Consider the following 17331-nt stretch of genomic DNA (forward strand, 5'->3'; position numbering starts at 1 on the left):
CTCCTAGGTATTTTATTCTCTTTGTAGCAATTATTAATTGGAGTTCATTCATGATTTGGCTGTTTATCTATTATTGGTGTCTAGGAATGCTTGTGATTTTTGCACATTGATTTTGTATCCTGAGACTTTGCTGAAGCTGCTTACAGCTTAAGGAGATTTTGGGCTGAGATGATGGGGTTTTCTAAATACACAATCATGTCATTTGCAAACACAGACAATTTGACTTCCTCTCTTCCTATTTGAATACCATTTACTTCTTTCTCTTGCCTGATTGCCCTGGCCTGAACTTCCTATACTATGTTGAATAGGAGTGGTGAGAGAGGGCATCCTTTCTTTGTGCCAGTTTCTCCTCACCTAGCCCCCCACCTCCTGACAGGCCCCAGTGTGAGATGTTCCCACATTTGAACTGGAACTTGGAAAACAGGTATGATTTTGATGGGTGAGGAAAAGGGAAGGACATCTTAAGCAGAAGAAACTGAATGAGTAAAGGAATCAAAGTTTCACAATGCTGTGCTTATCCAAGGAATGGCAACAGTTGTGTTTGGCTGGATTCTGGTTACTTGGAGAGCTAATGGTGGTAGACAGCCTGGAAAGAGAGCTTAGGACTGGATTATAAAGGGCTTTGGATCCCAGTTTAAAAATATTGAATTGTATTCAGTAAGTAATAGTCAAGGAAAATTTGAGCAAGTGAATAATCTCAGGTTTGTGTTTTAGGAAAATTAGCCAGTGGCCTGCAATCAAGAAGGGTGAATTCAATCTCAGCCTCCTCTTGCTGTGTATCATTGAGTAAATTATATAACCTCTTTTTGTTGTGGATTTCTCATCTGGAAATAAATCTGGAGTTAAACAACTTTTCTTAATCAGAGGGATGGTTTACCTGTTATATAAGCATTGAGAATTTATTGTCTAGTTATTAGATTTTCTGTTTTGATGGATCTAAACTATAGGGCAATTGAGCCCTTTACTCTCCCAAACTGAGACCTCAATGACTATACTGAGTGGTTCTGTTTTAAAATGCAATTCTAAGTCCTGAGCACCTCTGTGCATGTGCGTTGGTGGGGATGGGTGGAGGTGGTAGAAGCAAGAGATATCTTGATGGCTCTCGACAATAACAGCTGCCGTATACTACAGATTTACTATGTTCCAAAGGCAGTATTAAGGGTTTAAAACATATTTTATCATTTAATTAACACAATAATCTTGTAAGAAACATCCTGAGAAATACTGAGTCCTTGTCCATGCATCTGCTATAGAGATGTTATTAAAGCAATGCTTATGACTGTACAACAAAGGTATTTGCTCCATGTAGTGACTGGAAGATTCTGATTGTAATCAGCTAATTCAAAGAGTTAGCAGATGCTGGACCTACATGCAGTTAAGTGATGTGGGAAAGGGGGCAGAGTTCAATCCCAAGCTGACACCCTCCTTATTTAAAATGATGATTTTTTTTTTTTTTTTTGGAGGCTAGGCGAGGAAAAGAAGTAAAGGTGATTCATTTACTAATTTGCTGAACAGTAGATATTTGAACTGTACATTGGTCACTGATGCTGGAGGAAATATATTCTTCCACATTATTTTTTTATCTCAGTATCATATTATGAACAAAAAACAACCTCATAATATTTATTTATGATATATTTTAATAAACCCTGTTTTCCATTTCACTAGAAGCAGTCAGGATTCACGTAAACTCTTCAATCTCTTGGAGTGTCACTTTTCTCATCTGTAAAATAAAGAATGATATTTAAGTTGCAGAATTATTGTGAACATTAGAAATCAGGTATGCAAGGCACCTAATATAGTACCTGTCACAAAGTAAGCGATCAATAAAAAATGTCCATTAAGCACTTCTGCCTGACTTTCCATATAAACAGATTGCTGTGATTTTGTTCAAGTAGGTTATATGTCCTTTTACTATAACATCTTTCCAACCATTTGGTTCTTTGACGATCATAAGTTGGTAAATTTGCTCAAGTCTGATGGAAAATGTCAGGATACCATTTATGGGCTAAAATGTTGTGGCTTACAAGACTTTTGTGATGTGATCCCTGTCTAACACCTTGTTCAGCCCTCTCACCAGTTCCCTAGCTGCAAACTTATATGGCAGCTAAACTTAGCTGTTGTTTGTTTGGTGTTTTTTGTTTGTTGTTGTTGTTGTTGTTGTTGTTTTGGTGTGTTTTTTTTGTTTTTTGTTTTTCTTTTTTGAGACGGAGTCTTGCTCTGTCACTCAGGCTGGAGAGCAGTGTCATGATCTTGGCTCACTGCAAGCTCCGCCTCCCGGGTTCACACCATTCTCCCGCCTCAGCCTCCTGAGTAGCTGGGACTACAGGCGCCTGTCACCACGCCTGGCTAAGTTTTTGTATTTTTAGTGGAGACAGGGTTTCAGTGTGTTAGCCAGGATGGTCTCGATCTCCTGACCTCGTGATCTGCCCACCTCGGCCTCCCAAAGTGCTGAGATTACAGGTGTGAGCCAACTTAGCTATTTTTATCTCTTCTATACATATTTCCTCATGATTCTGAAATAACTCTTCTTTCTCTGCCTGTCTAATTCCTATGCAGGCATTATATCCTCCATAGACTCCTCTGTACTAGTCAAAGTTCTTCAGAGTAACAAAACCAATAATATATCTATATATCTATATCTCTGTATATAGACAGATTTATTATGGAAATTGGTTCATATGATTATAGAGGTTGAGAAATCCCACAAGCTGGAGCTGTAAGCTGGAGAACCAGAAAAGCCACTGGAATAATTCAGTCTAAGTCTAAAGTCCTTTAGACCAGGAGATGGGGAAACAAGTTGTAATAGGGTAAGTCCTAGAGTCCAAAGACCTGAGAACCAGCAGCTTCAATGTCCAAGGACAGGAGAAGATGGATATCCTAGCTGAAGAAGAAAGAGAAAATTCTTCCTTCCTCCACCTTTTTGTTCCATTTGGGCCCACAACAGAATGAAATTATGCCCACCTACATGGGGGGCATAATTTCTTTACTTAGTTTACTAAGTAGAATGTTAATCTCTTCCAGAAAAACTCTTACAGACATACCTAGAAATAACATTTTATCATCTATCTGGGCATTCCTTAGCCCAGTCAAATTGACACACAAAATTAATTATTACATCCTCCATTCTTCATCCCCACCCCAGGCTCTTGGCTGAATTTGGTACTTTTTCTCTGCCTGTGTTTCCACACTTACTTTTTATGTTGAGGAACACATTCAATTGCTACAGTTGGTTTTCTTAATTGTTTCTCCCACTAGACAAGAAGTCCTTAATGGTGGAGTCTGTCTTTCTATTATCATTATGTGTATCTAATATCCAGAGTCTGGTACAGCTCCTGGTTTATTGTTGATGTTGCACTAACATTTGTTGCTTGTTAAATGAACATGAGGTGGGGTAACAAGTGTGGATGGTTTTCTCTCCAGGGAACAATGCTTTCAATGTGGCACCAAAAGCAGTGAGTACCTTAAGAATGTAAGGATAAGAAAATCATGCCCTTTGCCAGTCAAGCCTTTTGGTTCTGACAGTGGCACTGGGATATATATTTTGAAAAGAATAAAACACCCCCATTATGATCAATTTTTAATATTCTCTAATGACTGAGAATGGAGCTATCATTCAGAGATTTTTCTAACATCTTTTCAAAACCACATATTCAACCTGTGTTTACTCTTTAAGCTAACAAAAAGTCAAGCATTCATGTCAGCTACACAATAGTATTTATTTATTTTTTTAAGACAGGGTCTTGCTCTGTGTCCAAGCTGGAGTGTAGTGGCACAATCACAGTTCACTGCAGCCTCAACCTCCTGGGCTCAAGCAATCCTCCTGCCTCCGACTCCTGAGTAACTGGGACTACAGGCATGCACCATCAGACCCAGTCTCGCTTTGTTTCCCCTGGTGGTCTCAGACTTCTGAACTTTAGGCATCCTCTGACCTCGGACTCTCAAAGTGCTGGAATTACAGGCATGGGTCGCCATGCCTGGATATAATAGTATTTAATTTGGAGACTTCAAATCATCTTTATTCAAGTTTTATTTTAAATTTAGGTGCCTCTTAAATTTAATATACGGATTTTATTAATTAGTGAATTAGTTCATAGCTACCCTATTTCTTTTTCTTCTGATTTGTTAAACTGTAAACATAGCTCCTAATTCATTTTAGCTGAAATCATTTTAGCCTGAGGAATTCTTTTTATCTTATTTTTTTCCTTTGCAATCTGAGAGGAGAATTTTCAACATTTTCATTACAAACATTTCATTACAAACATCAAAACAAAATCTTTATCAGTAAATGCCAAGAAAGGCATTTTCATTTATATTTATGAGAACTTGAATAGTTATCAAATGCAAAATGGAAAAATCCAAAGTTGTAAACATAATGTAAATGTATAGTCAGGAAAATCTACTTGGTGATTTCAGGCATGTAAATAACTCAGAGTTATTCTTTTGGTTAAAAGCCAGTTTGCTAAATTCTATGACTATTTTTTAAAAGGCATATATTTTAAAGTCTATTTTAAAAATTGTAATGTTTTTCTCCCCCTTATACTGAGGTCTTTTCCCTCTTATAGATTCTGCCCTGTTTCATTATGAAGAGATTTTTGTAGGAGGGATTTTCTAAAAGAATTTTTCTCAATGCGTATCAAAGAGCATGCTGTTTTTGTGACGATCTCATGGTATATCACAGCAGAAGTGAAAATTTTCTATGATTTAAATTTATTATTTTCCATTCCTGTGATGTGCTCCCTTTTGTAGTATCTATTTACTTTTTTTACTGGTACGCCTTACTGGCTACAGCAAGTTCTAGTTGACATCATTCAAATGTAGCCAGTGTTGGAATCACCCAGGATAAACTGCAATGCTTTCCAAGTAACTTGTCCTCCGTTTCACACTGACTCCAGGCACAGAAGTAGGCGTCTCATGGTGCAAAGCACACTAATCTAAGAGTCAAAAAAAAAAAAAAAAAAAGACATATTTCTGTCACTTTCTGGTTGTTCTTCCTCGGGTAAGTCTACAAGCCTTCTAACTGATTGTAGGACCCATATAAGTTAGAAGTACTTTTTGCTTAAGGAATTTTAAAGGATTTTAGTGGTCATGGTAGTTGACTCTCCAGCAGCATTCCATCCCAGGATGGAATGTAGATTGTGGATAGAAAGTGGTTTTCAAATTTGGTGTACATTAGAATCACCTGAGAAACTTTTTAAACTCTGGATGCCCTGGCCACATCTCAGACCAATTAAATCAGAAACTCAGGAGGTTGGATCCAGATATTCAAATTTTCAAAACTTCCCAGGGGATTCCACTGTGCAGCCAAGGCTGAGAACCACTGGTCTTGGTAATACCTTAGCTGGTAACCAGTTTACGCATGAGCGTGTGGTTCAATTCTAGCTAACAAAATTTAAGGCAGAGGCTGAAGGAAAACTTTGGGAAAGACTGCTTAACTCCCAAAGCAAATACAAGAGACAAAGAGACTTGCCAGAACTCTGAGGTTGAAAACGCTTCAGAGTCAGCAGAGCTGCCAAATCAAAGGAAAATGTAACCAAAACATGACGCATGCCCAACCTGTAAGCTTCCAGTTATTTGAGAGTATAAATATCCTTATTGTGTAAACCAGACTCGCAGTTTTTCTGTTATTAGTAGCTGAAACATCCTAAGTGATTTGCTCTAAATGAGCAACATCAATCTTACTCCTGGCTGCTGTAGCTCTAGATTAGGATTCCCAAGCCTGTGGATATATGTTAGAATGAGTATCACTTGGGAGAGTCTTTTTTAAATTGCAAATTCTTGAACACTACCCGGACCTACTGAATTAGAATCTCTAGGAGCAGAGCCTAAGAACTTATATTTTTGCAAAACTTACCAGAAGATAACACAGCCAGTCTGTACACTGATGTTTGGAGATAACTAAGTTCTTAAAAAAGAAAGAAAAAGGATAGGAAAACAGTTACTATATCATGCAATTTAAGATGTAAAGAAACTTAAATATTGTCTAGAATAACTTTATTTCCTGAAAGATGCAGGAATTGAGGCACAGATAAGTGAAATTATTTGCTCAAAGAAAAACATTTAGTTCTTTGACAATAGTAAAAATATTTTTAATGTATATATTTGCATTTGGTCTTCTTACAACTGAATGTCCTTTTCATTCTGTGTCACCAAATTAAGAAGTGAATTAGGCTCACAGCTTGTGTGCCCTATTTGTCAAATTATACAGCTTGGAAACGACCCAGACTGCATACTAAGAGACATATTCATTTATTATTTGGCTAACATGAAGCTGATACCAGAGACTTGTTTCACACACTGCTTATCCTCAAAATTGTTCAGTTAGTTTCACTGGAATTTGCTTGCTCTGTTCTCTGCTGTGGGAGAATGTGGTTGGAAACCAAAGGTCTGGAGAGAAAATTGCCAATGGTTCAAACAATATCTCTTGCTAGTTTTATTTGATCTCGTCATGTCTATTGTCCTCTTAGATTTGCTTTGGATATTTTTTCCTTGCTGTAACAGTGAGTCTTTAACATTCAACGGAGGCCATTTTAGGTAATTAGACACCATATGAAAGCTTGTATTTAGATTGACAGTCCTTATTCCACAGATCAACTTTTATAGAATATCACTTTACATTGTATCACCAGCGAGGAAAATTTGCCTCTACTTGGCCCAAGCCCTGGAAAAAAAATCAATACATTTTGATTTTCCCTTCCATTTTGGATGGAGATGGAAGACAGAATTTCTTCATAAATTAGGTTATGTCTGTAGGTAAATTGTAAGTGGCTACCATAGGGCAAAGCTCAGATATTGTTTCTGAGAAGCAGTAATATACACCTTCTCCACACTCACTATACAATTAAACATTATCAGGGTGGAATTGTGCATCTTCAGACAGCCTTATTATTTATGAATTTCTTATGAGCTTTGAATATGGAGAGTGAGGATGTAGGAGTTCTGTACTCTTTATACTCATGTTACCTTCGAGTAAAATGAGTAGTGGTTTGAGGCTCTGTACGTGGAAGGTTTATGCTCCTTTATGTCTGATGAATAAAATGTTTGCAAATATATGTATATATATTAAAATATCAGTAATGTCAGGTTCTGTTCTGTTTCTAAGATTTTGTCTTTTTTTTCTTCCTCAGATCTAATCTCAAGTGAATTTGAGACTCTAAAACACAACAAATGGGCCATAAAAAGTGGGAAAAACAGACAGAAACCAGGAAAGGAAACCCACGCTGTCCCATTCCCTTAGGCACCACGGAACCTTTATATAAGGAGAGGTGTCAGGGTAAAATGAGAATGTATGGAAAAAGTGCAAATGAATAAAAATGCAAGAGATGAATTAAAATGCTATATTGCTACAGTAATATATTTGCATTAAACACAATTTAACCTCTGTGACAACAAGAAAGCTAAGTCTGAATTAGCGTTTCCTAAAGTATATTCTTAAGAATAATAATTATGCAGCATATCAAATAAAATTACATGGAAAAAATTTAAGTGATTAAATAGTATTCAGGAAATTGGGTTAAATAAGACCTCTTGAAGCCTTTAATACTCTTAGAATGTGAATATCCGTAAGTGAGGCTCTAATATGCCACCTTTTCTGAACATATCTTATCACATGATTATTTTTCAATGAAGCATTTTACAGGAGTAAAGTTGATCTGTGTTTATTTAAGGTATCTCGGTAACCACAGTAAGGATGAAGCAGGTCAACCATTTAAGGTCAGGCGGAATGGATTTCTTAAGGTGGGAGAGCAGAGCCAGAAGCTAAGGGCTGGAACTGCCCAGTGCGACTGTCCTTGAAGAAGAGGAGCATTAGAATGGCCCATCCCACAGCCTCGGCAAAGATGTTACACCAGAAGCATGGAGCTTCTTCTCTGAAGTTTCTTGAGATTTACTGGTGTCCCTCAGTTCCAGAAAAAGTTACCTACAAATTCTCTTTAAAACTTGCATATCTTACATGGTTTAATTCTTATTAAAATGCCTACTTCTATTTAAACACGCAATATGGGCACCTCGTACACACACACGCACATACAAACACACGAACATGCGCACCACTTTCACCTCCCGAAAAGGAGTCATACTTTCGGTTGGTATCCAAAAAGGAGCTCATTTTGTTCCTGTTGCTGATCTCATGGATTTGTGAGCCAACATTCCTGTGAGGAGCTGGCTTGCAACTATATTCACCAGGGGCTGCATAGGAGGATCAACACGAGGCACCTCTTTTTGACTGGCTTCTCTTCAGGCGCTAAAGTCATAACCATCATTTATTGAAACTTACACTTTATAAAGCATTTCTGCATTGTCTCTCCCCCTTAAAACGACCCTCTGAAGTAGTGATTATTCTCTGCATTTTACAATCGAGGAAACTGAATTGGGAAGTTTAAACAGCTTGCCAAGATTACACAGTAGTCTTCTAATACGCCTGTACTTTAATAGAAGTTGAAGAAGGAAAGTATCGATAGCTTCAAGAGGACAATGAAAAGGAACAGTTAATCCTGACAATGTATTAATTTGTAGGTATCTAAGAAGTTCAAGGTGGCAACTGCTTTTCTCTCTCTCTCTCTCTTTCTGTCTCTGGACTTCATAAAAATCCTTCTAAGTCTATTCTATTCTATAGCCAATTATACCAATCTCCTATAAAAATGATCAAATCCAGTATGTGTGTTAGAATGAATAAATAAAAAACTTTAATAATTTTGTCAAAACCTTGCACTTATAAGTTGGTAAGTCAACCATGGAAAAAACCCAAATACAAAATTAATGCATTTAATGGTGTTTATGTTTTTATTACCCTGTAATTATATCTTTCCTGTGATTGTTTTTCTTTTCATGCTGGCCTATAAAATGTGGCTGCCTCAACCTGTTTTAAACATCTACATTTGTAGGATTAGGACTAGTGATGTTTTGCCAGTTTCCATGAAAGAAGCCAGATGCACTGAAGCAACCTCCTTTGATAGTTAAAGTCCTTCATTAATTTGACACCTGGCACTCCCAGCTATGATCTTATTTTTGGTAGAATTGTTCTGGTCTACAGATAAGAGCATATTCTTCTGTCATGATAAATGAATTATGAAAGTAGCTATTGTACTGATTTTTATACTCTGCTGTTATAACTTACATTAGCTATCCTCTTACTGTAAATATTGATTCATTGCAAAGTTAAGACTGTTTGTATTTAGGGTTGCCTAGTTTAAGAAAATTTTCCATATCATCTTTTCCCTTGCTATAAAATTCTTCATTCCAAAGGCACTTTTAATTTGGCCTCATTTATTTTGTAGTATTTCAAATGCTGCCAAAATTTGCCTAAGTGCATGGAGACAAAATTGAGTCCAGATTTTCCAAGATGGATAAATTTGTGGGTGGTTGCTTTTTTCTTCTCCACAGAAGGGTTGATTGCAAAATTCCAGTAAATGACAAGTTTTCAACATAATCAGTTTTCTAGAACTCCATATTCTAGCAAATTTTCAGAAATTAATACCTTACATTAAGTGAGTTACCATATGTATGCCTGCAAGCAAAAAAAAAAAAAAATCCTACTTTTAAAAGTTTTGGTTTGTATCTGGAAATAAAAAACCTATTAATTTGTACCATACACTTACGTTATCAATTAAAATACTTTTGCAGTAAATAAATATCTAATAGTTTATATATATGATATAAATATATACTTTATACATAAGAAATATATATATCTCCTTCTGGCATGAACCCAATAGTACTCAATATTTTAACATTTGTTAGGAAATCCCTAATAAACCACTAGGTTTTTACTTAACAAATGATCAGCCTTTACCCCAGAAATTTTTTAAAGGATACAAAATATTAAATTGCTAATAAGCATTTCCTGTTTAAGTTGGCCTCTACCTTTATCTGTTCTGCTTTGGAGAGGTTCCATACCACTCTGGCTTGGACCATGTAATCCAGTGCTTGCCAGTCAAAGCAGCATTGTGTAAGAGCATCCCATGGCTCTTCTTTGACCTACATCTCACCAGCTTTCGTACTCTCCCCTTTCTTCCTCCCCTACCTGCAGCACCCGAAGGGCATGAGGGTAGTTCCATGACTACCACTTTAATTCTGTAATAAATGTTGCTAGAGGAACAGAGGTCATGGGGCAAGTGTGGAAATGAATGCTACTTTGTAAACTGCTTAATATCGACTATTTCCACACATAGTCTTTAGATGAGTGGCATCTGAACTCACTTCTGATGCTTGTTTAAAATGCAGACACCTGGATCCCACTCCAGACCTACTGAAGCTCAGGGAAACTCTCTGGAGTCTGCAATTTTAACAAGTTCTCAGGTGTTTCTTATGCATACTGAACTTCAAGAACCACTGTTCTAGATGACTAGACAGACTTCTTTGTACACACTGTAAAAAGAAAACAAAAGTATGTGGGAGACTTATCTGAAGATGGTAAAATGAGGTGACACCTGAATACCTTCTAGAGAAATTCTGCTAAAATATTTATGAAACTATTTTTTTTAAATCCCCAGAAAGCACAATAAATAACATGAAATAAGCATTGCTGGGTTCTGTGACATTTTCACAAGTGCTTAACATTTTTAAAAACCTGTTTTTCATCTCTAAAATGCATTAAAATCTCTACCTCATAAAGGGTTGTGACGATTAAAGAGAAAGGCATTAAACAAACAAGCTAGTGCAGCACCAATATATAAGTAGCATTTAAAAGTTGTCCACACTTCACTCTTCCCACTAAGATTTTCCTTAGCCTCTGGTCACTCCAGGCTGGGTATGCAAGGCAGTTACTTGAAAACTGTGCGCCACAGAGGTCCGAGCCCCTTTCCTTACCAGTCAATGGGTTTGATATTATTCTAGAGCCTTGAACTCCAAATTGTTAGGGCATCAGTTTCAGTGAACCTACACTTGCTTCCTGATTCCCAGGGTTTATACAAATATGCCCTGCCTCCTACCTATTACTTATGTCCGCTCAGGCTTTGCAGGAACTATGATTTAGGCAATTGTCAGACACCAACTTCTAGTGAGATCTGAAAGTCCCCTCTGATATCTTCTTATCCTTTATATGTCAGTATCCACTAGCCTAAGACTTATATTCACTGCTCCATCATGGCTCCATTCTGCTGACTCTTGGAAGGATTCTCCTGGAGGTTCCTTAGTTCCCACTTTCCTGCTAGCCACAGATACTCTCCCTCTCATTCCAGAATGTATCATAGTTTGAAACTTATACCACTTTCTATAAGTCTCCATTGAAACTGTATGCAGTGGGTAAAAACCCTTCAGCCACTCTCCAGGATTGCTCTTCTATGTATACACTACCTTGCCTGAAGCTTTGATTCAAGTTCCCTACATAATCATTTATGGCACAGATTAGTCAAATAAAAATTAACACCAAAAAAGCAAGGAAAAAAAATCTATTACAACTTACTGTCAAAAGAGCAGAAATTAGCTTATTTTTAATATTTGTATATGTGTAAACATCCGTTCTGAAAGATCACAGAGTGACAACAACATCTCTGAATAAAAGTGAGACCTAGGAGTTTTGTATTAAACCAAGCCACGTATAAAGAAAATAGGTGGGTGTGGTGGCTCGTGTCTGTAATCCTAGCACTTTGGAAGGGCAAGGACAGAGGATTGCTTGAGTCCAGGAGTTCAAGACCAGCCTAGGCAACATAGGGAGGCCTTGTCTCTACAAAACATAAAAAATTAGCCGGGCATAGTGGCACACAACTGTAGTCCCAGCTACTCAGGAGGCTGAGGTAGGAGGATTGTTTGAATCTAAGAGTTAAAGGCTGCAGTGAGCTGTGATCACACCATTGCACTTCAGCCTGGGTGACAGAGTGAGATTCTGTTTGGAAAAAAAAAAAAAAAAGCTTAAATAGGAAACCATCTGATTCCTCACATCCTTGAAATATACCACTTGTGTCTTTTCTATTAAAAAGTTATGCATAGGCTGAGCGCAGTGGCTCACGCCTGTAATACCAGCACTTTGGGAGGCCGAGGTCAGGAGTTTGAGACTTGTCTGGCCAACACAGTGAAACCCCATCTGTACTAAAACTACAAAAATTAGCTGGGCGTGGTGGTAGGTGCCTGTAATCACAGCTACTCAGGAGGCTGAGGCAGGAGAATCACGTGAACCCGGGAGGCGGAGGTTGCAGTGAGCCAAGATCGCGCCATTGCACTCCAGCCCGGGCCGATTCCGTCTCAAAAACAAAAACAAAACAAACAAAAAAAAGTTATGCATAAAGAGAAACTGCGATTATTTATCTTTTCCCATTGATTTCTAATGTTTTCAGACATACGTTCTCATAGGAGTTGGGAGGGAGGGACAATAATCACTTGAAAAGATGTTTCTGTTTTTCTTGATCATGGTATCTTCTATTTCCCACATCTATAGGTCATAAAAGGATTGAGTATGTCATCTAGTCATCTTTTGGATAAATATTCAACTGATAACACAGCTAAATTGTATTTCTTAGAAGAGTCTCCTTAACTCCATGAAAGCTGAATATGTAAAGACAATCACTATACACAAACGATTCTATTTCCAATGTCCTCATTGCAATTTAGTCTTAAAGAGTCAGCTAAGAAATTTCTTCCCTAAAATTCAGTTTGTTCTGGTTGAGGGGAGGAGGGCAAAGCTCCTACTGCATCTGCCTTTAGAGACATTCCAATCACTGTCTTGTTTTCAGTTTAAGGTAAGTGATCATAGACATTGAACATGACTTTGTTGTTTTCAGTTTAAGGTAAGTGATCATAGACATTGAACATGACTTTGAAAATGTTTTCTCCTTCTCTCTTGAATTCACGTATTTTTTCAGCTAAAACATATCATGACAGGGACCATCCTAGGTATAAAGACAAAAAACACAGATAAGACAATCTCTACCCTCAAAGAAGTTGAATCAAGAAGAAACATTAAAAGCTGGAAGCTGCTTCTTTAGCTTATATAAAATTTATTTTGCACTGACTCTTGGAAAATGCAAGATAGAGTTATAGAAAATATATATGCTGTGCATATGAAAAAATGATACATAAATCCAATTGACTTCCTTAGTTTTTAAATAATAGCTTTCATTTATTTAGTGCTCACTATATACCAGATCCCATACTAAGTACTTTAAAATTTTTGTTTTCTATAATCTTTACAGTAGTTCCATTTTGCATAGGAGGAAAAGAGCTTTATTTTCATTTTACAAATTAAGAAACTGAGCTTAGAAAAGTTATTAGTCATAAGAAACATAAATAGTGGATGACAAAAAGAGGTTCAGTTCCCAGTCTCTATAGCTCCAGAATTGGTGGCTCTTGACTTCTCTGCTATCACATTCCTACAACAAATGTGTGGACAACAAACATGTCCTGTGTCAAACACACAAAGTGAGACTAACTTGTATGTAAAATCTTCTCCTCATGGCGCTTTCTTGCCACCCAGTGTGATCTTGATTGACACTGGTTCCAATGACTGGATGAGGCTGACTCAGGAGTCTGTTGTCATTTGAGCTGATGGAGGGGGTAGGGAGAAGGTGGCAATTTATAGCCCTTTACATATTCTGTTGAAAATACGTATTTATAATTAGAAGCCTTCCCATTAGACTGACCATTTCTAAAGTATGGAGCTTTCTTATCTTTCTGTTAACAGAGACTACATTATGACAGACAAGAACAGCCATTCAGTATCTGGTTTGGAATGAATGATGCAAGATAGGTAGATATGGTGGACCTCCCCATGACATCTGTGGAGTCACAGCAAAAATGCAAATGGAAACCTTCAGTCCATGGCCTCCCCACTTGCTTTTCTCATTCCTCACTCATTTCTAGATCATAAGGGACCTTGAAACTTGTATGTGGACACTCTAGCCTGTTATGTCCAAGGTCTGTCCACACTACGCAAATAGAACTCCACTTCTTTGGCCTATGCTATGCCCTCAGGAGGATGGGCCAGGGAACACGCTCATTCCTAGAATAGAGCTTGGGTCCACTTTGGACACAGAACTCCAGAAAGCTGTGTCTCAGATCATAATCTAGAAAAGGTATGGGTGAGTCAGGCTTCCCTTGGTCCCTTTGACCTTTAGCCCTTTGTGAAGGGACACCACAGGAAAACTAGATCAGAGACCTTCAAAATTCAGGGTCTAATGGTGGTACTGGATCTTGCTACGACCTACTTTATAGAATGAGAAAATAGAAACTCAGACACTTCAAGTGCCTCATTCAGGTTCAAAAATCTAGTGAGGAGATCTAGAACATGAACCAGTGACTTCTAGTGTCAAATCCGAGATATCTTCCACTCTACTGGTTGTTCTATTGTATTTGTATAGGGGAAAATGACAATTTTTCCTAAATATTTAAAAGAAATAATTTCTCTCTTAACATTTCTCTGCATGTAAAGCTGGGTTCTCCCTCTGGATATCATCAAAAAATTCACACCAACTTTATTACCTCTGGGCCTCTGACCTCTAAAGCAAAGAATGGGACTGATTGAGAGATAGCAAATTTGTAAGGGCTTCTGTCTTCTGTGGAGCAGAACTGTCAAAAGTGATGCTTGTTGTGTTGAAAAAAAGTTGAAGTTTTGTAAAAGTTGTAACCAGAGACATCTCCTTATCATAATAGGTCACTCATTCAAATACGTTTTTAATTTGGACAGGATTGTGGGAAATGAGCATTCTTTTATTGCAAAGACCAAACTGAACACCAAATAGTTCTTACTATTTGCATCTCTGGGTTCTAGTCAATGTTTTACATAAAGGTCAACTTAATATAGATATTTCATTTTAAACATGAATAAGGACATGTTAAAATATGAGGAAGAATTAATACTAGTTTTTCATTTAATTATCTTTGTGATTGAAACCTTCTTTAAATTGAAGAGGAAAATGAAGTTTCTTATGGACACTGCATTTCAGGCTCTCGGCAAAAATGTGACACAATTTAACAACAACAAAAAAAAGAGGTCTGTAAGTTCCCATGCAAGTGAAAAATGCATAATATTTATGTTATTAATCCTATGAGGGAGATGGTATTTCTCATTTTAAATCCCTATATGTATATTTATGATGCTTTGGGGAGACAAACATTTACTCTGACATCTGCCTTAAGTACCAGAAACAGAATGAAAGTGTGAGAAGAATAAAGAGCATGCACTAGGCTTATTTTTGGGAAATATGAGCCTAGACCTGTGAACCTAATATATATGTTATATGTTACTAACCACCATGTGATAAAGAAGAAACAAGTCTCCAAGAATGTGTGTGGGCTAGTGCTGAACCTGGACAGGTTTTGTGCTTCCTACAAATATTCCTGGCTGTGCCGTAAATCCCGGCAAGGTGAACTACATTTCTTGGCCACTGTTCATCCCGTTTTCAGCTCACCTGGAGATTGGTTGGACGCTCTCACGGGCGATGCTAATCTTTCAGGCTTCTGAGCTCATGCAGTCCTTCTATCCTTTTGAAAGCACAAATCTCACCAGCTGAAATCAGTCATTATTTCCTTAGGGAACCAAATCTAAACACTAGAGCTTCTCTCCCAGCCTGTAATTAAATCTGGCGTGCAGGTCACCAGTGCTACTGGGTCAGGAAAGAGAAGAAAAAGGAAGTGAAAGAAATGGCATTTGTTTCTTGGCTGGCCCTGGTGCTTCTCTGAGAGGTAGGCTCTGGCAGCCACACAGCAGAGTCCCTGTGCCCAGAATATTCGTGCTTGCTTCGGGTCTGCCAGCTGGCTCCAAAAAGGTTCTTTCCAATCAAGGTCTTGCTTGCTCACTCAGCACTTGAAGCTGAAGCACTTTGCTGGTGGTCTATTGCTGCCCCAAAAGAATTTTCCCTAATTCACCACCTCTGATTATGAAACAGCAGAGCTTGTCATACTTTGAAATGTATCAGAATCACTCAGAAAGCTTGTTAAATAAAGATTCCTGGAATTTATTCCCAAGACTTTGATTTAGTGGGTCTAGAGTTACGTCTGAAATTCTGCATTTCTTTTATTCTGATTTATTCATTTATTTTTCTTAATTGACAAATACAAATTGTATATATTTATCATGTACAACATGATGTTTTGAAATATTATAAACATATATTTCAAATATATGTGGTTAAATCAGGCTAATTAATATATGTATTATATGTCAATATATAGTTTTATATTTTTATATTATATAGGTGTTATAGTATTATATGTTAATATATGTCAAATATATGAAGCTAAATCAAGCTAATTAACGTATATATTACCTCATATATTTATTTTTTGTGGTATGAGAACACTTAATATCTACTGTCCTGGCAATTTTCAAGAATACAACACATTTTTGTTATAGTGACCATGTTGTATAATAGATCTCTCGAACTTATTCCTCCAATATAACTGAAATTTTGTACCCCTTGACCAGCATCTCCTCAACTCACCCTGCCAGCCCCTGGTAAACACAATTTCACCCTCCTCTTCTAGTAAGTCAATTCTTTAGATTCCACATATAAGGGAAATCATGCAGTATTTGTCTTTCTGCACCTAGCTTATTTCACTTACCATAATGTCCTCCAGGTTCATCCATGTTGTCACAAATGACAGGATTTTCTTCTTTTTTATGGTGGAACAGTATTCCATTGTGTATATACACCACATTTTCTTTATCTATTTATCTGTTGATGGACACTTAGATTGATTCTGTATCTTAGCTCTTGTGAATAGTGCTGCAATAAACATCGGAGTGCAAATATCTCTTCAACATACTGATTTCATTTCCTTTGGATGTATACCCAGAAGTGGGATTGCTGGAACATTATGATAGCTCTATTTTTAAGGTTTTGAGAAATTTTCAAACTGTTTTCCATAATGGCTGTACTGAGAATTTGCACTTCTAACAAAGCCCCAGGTCATGCAGATGTTTGTGATCCACAGCCACAAAAGGCTATGGATGATCGATTGTTTTCTTCTTTTGTCACCCAGATTTTCGCGTCTAATTTTAAAGTTAAACATGGCTATTCAGTTAACTTTTACTGTCATCACATTGGCATTCTTCTTATCCTTACTGCTTATTTTCTATTTCTATTTTTCTTTCTTACTGTATATGACTTTCATTGAAGAGGGGGTGGGTTTAGTAAATTCAATAACTGAAACTAAGTAGGGTTTTCTTATTTATTCTACTAAGTAATTAGACTTGAAACTATCTACATCAAGTTTTATTCTGTTACAGAACATGAAGAACAGGTAAGACCCCAGAAAGAGGTACCAGAGGTGATATTTGGATAATATCTACCCCATTGAATAAGAAATGTTGAATTTAATAGATTCATGCCTCCTGCAATAAAGTGGGGTCCAAATGTGGTATCTGCCCTCTGACAAAGAACTTCCCTGATTCTGTCTCAC

The 17331-nt window shown here is 37.2% G+C and overlaps 1 long non-coding RNA gene across 2 annotated transcripts; it reads right to left on the reverse strand.

Moving 5' to 3' along the window:
• Positions 1-259: 259 nt before the first annotated feature.
• LOC103878294 lies at positions 260-16531 on the reverse strand. 2 transcript variants are annotated; one of them, XR_638433.3, is made up of 5 exons: positions 16492-16531; positions 15339-15530; positions 5855-5905; positions 4761-4934; positions 260-1723 (listed from the first exon to the last, which is right to left on the reverse strand). It is a non-coding gene; the product is annotated as an uncharacterized LOC103878294 (long non-coding RNA). The 2 variants fall into 2 exon arrangements; XR_638432.4 differs by lacking the exon at positions 16492-16531 and having other exon boundaries at positions 15339-15993.
• Between the last annotated feature and the right edge of the window lie 800 nt (positions 16532-17331).

The sequence above is a fragment of the Papio anubis genome, chromosome 13 (genome assembly GCF_008728515.1).
Source record: "Papio anubis isolate 15944 chromosome 13, Panubis1.0, whole genome shotgun sequence".
Classification (NCBI taxonomy): domain Eukaryota; kingdom Metazoa; phylum Chordata; class Mammalia; order Primates; family Cercopithecidae; genus Papio; species Papio anubis.